A 2,428-nucleotide genomic window follows, 5' to 3' on the forward strand; every position below is an offset into this window, starting at 1 on the left:
CCTTCCCTTGGGTGACGGCTGTTTCTAAGTTATTTAAAGATTTAGAAAGTAGCTAGAAGGTCACTGGGTTTGTGGCGGCATTGGCTTTTAAGCTTGTGCAGTAAAACCACATTCGGCTTGTTCCCTAAGGTGAGGGCAGAAATGACTGGACGGAATGCCCACCTGCCCATACAGTTTGAAGAGAACAGTCCAAGTTCTCAAATAGTTCGAAACCTTTTAAGAAATCAGAAATAGTAGGAAACATTACATCTGAAGTCACAGAATATGTTAATATTAACCCGTGTGGCTGGAATAAATGTGCAAGCTGATGTGTTAATCTCTGACGTATTTGGAGATATTTCCTTTACGTAAATAATTTAAACTGTCCACAAGATAACTTCATTTTCTACAGAGTCCGATTTGATTTTAACATTTTTTGAAGATCATGGGAGTTTATCATTTTGTTTTTGGTTTCATTCAATGGTAGCAATCTGAGATAGTCACCTGCCCATCCCAGGTCCAGTTGTGTAACTTTTAACAAGTTATTAAACATCCTCATGCCTCAGTTTCTTCATTTATAAAGTGGGGATAATAGTATCTACAGCCGGGCATGATGGCTCATGCCTGTAATCCCAGCACTTTGGGAGGCTGAGGCAGGCAGATCACTTGAGGTCAGGAGTTCGAGACCAGCCTGGTCAACATGGTAAAATCCTGTCTCTACCAAAAATATAAAAAATTAGCCAGGTGTGGTGGCACGTGCCTGTAATCACAGCTACTTGGGAGGCTGAAGCAGGAGAATCGCTTGAACTCGGGAGGTGGAGGTTGCACTGAGCCAAGATCATGCCACTGCACTCCAGCCTGGGTGACAGTGAGAATCCATCTCAAAATAATCACAATCATAATCATAATCATAACAATAATAATAGTATCTACCTCTGAGGGTGCTTCTCGATTAATTTAGCAAACATTGTTGCATGGTCCAAAAGTGTTATTCATTGAAGATACATGGAGAGCAATGCCTATCCCTGACTTCCTGGCTCTTAGGGATCAGGGAGAAAAATGGAGGTGTAAGGAGGCATAATAATAATAATAATAATGATAATGATAATGATAATTTTACATGGTGTTAAGCTAAGAAGAAAAAGAATAGGTTACGAGGGTGATTTGATTGATTTGAGGGAAGGCCTCCCTGAGGTGGAGACATTTAAATGGAAGAATTAAAAAAATAAATTAGCCAGGCAAGGGCTAGGTATTGCAGGCAGAGGAAGGGGTGCGTGCAACGGCCCTGACGTGTGAATGTCTTTAAGGCTGAAGAAGCCAAGCAGGTGGAGGCATGTGCTATGGGCTGATGGAGTCAATTGGCAGGAGGCAGGTCCAGGTGGTGCTGGCTTGTAGGCCCAGAGAAGCAGTTGGAGTTTTCCTGAGTTCAGTGGGAAGCCACTGGAAGCCTTTAATACAAGGGCAGGACCTGACCTCATTCACATTTTTTTTTTTTTTGAGACAGAGTCTCACTCTGTCACCCCAGCTGGAGTGCAGTGGTGCAATCTCGGCTCACTGCAACCTTCACTTCCTGGGTTCAAGTGATTCTCCTGCCTCAGCCTCCAGAGTAGGTGGGATTATAGGCGCCCACCAGCCTGCCTGGCTAATTTTTTTTTTTTTTTTAGTAGAGAAGGGGTTTCGCCATGTTAGCCAGGATGGTTTTGATCTCCTGACCTCGGCCTCCCAAAGTGCTGGGATTATAGGCGTGAGCCACCATGCCTTATTCACATTTTTAAAAGAGCTCCTGACAGCTGGTCTTTGCTGGACACCATGAACCACATGGTCCAAACCTTCTTCATTCCCTCAAACACCGGCCACCCTGCAACTATGAGATGCTCAGGGAGGAGTAAGAGGTGGCTGTGCTGAGGGTGCCCTACAACCCTCCTCCCTCAACGTCCACCATGATCCACATCTGCAGCAAGACCTCTGTGCCCGACCATGTCATCTGGTCCCCGTTTAACAACCGCTTCATGAACTCCTGCTGCTTGGGCTTCATAGCATTCACCTATTCCATGAAGTCTAGGAACAGGAAAATGGTTGGTGACCTGAGCAGGACCCAGGCCTATGCCCCCACTGCCTGAACATCTGGGCCCTGGTTCTGCACATCCTCATGATCATTCTGTTTATCATCATCCCAGTGTTGATCTTCCAAGTCTATCGATAGAACAGGAGGCAGCATCCAGGCCAGGAGCTCTGACCATGACCTGTCTCCCACACACTCCACCTTCCATTCCTCGCCCTGTATCAGCCCTTTATCCTCACACACTTTTCTACAATGGCATTCAATAAAGTGCATGTGTTCCTGAAAAAAAAAAAAAGAGCTCCCTGGCTAGAGGGTGGAGAGGGGACTAGGGAAGGAGTAGAAGCCAGGGCTTTCATTGTAAGAATTAAATGAGATAATGAATGTGTA

The 2,428-nt window shown here is 45.4% G+C and overlaps 1 pseudogene; it reads left to right on the forward strand.

Annotated features, from left to right (window-relative positions):
* The first annotated feature begins 1,788 nt into the window (after positions 1-1,788).
* LOC100610664 (interferon-induced transmembrane protein 3-like) lies at positions 1,789-2,182 on the forward strand (annotated as a pseudogene).
* Positions 2,183-2,428: the final 246 nt, after the last annotated feature.

The sequence above is a fragment of the Pan troglodytes genome, chromosome 7 (genome assembly GCF_028858775.2).
Source record: "Pan troglodytes isolate AG18354 chromosome 7, NHGRI_mPanTro3-v2.0_pri, whole genome shotgun sequence".
Classification (NCBI taxonomy): domain Eukaryota; kingdom Metazoa; phylum Chordata; class Mammalia; order Primates; family Hominidae; genus Pan; species Pan troglodytes.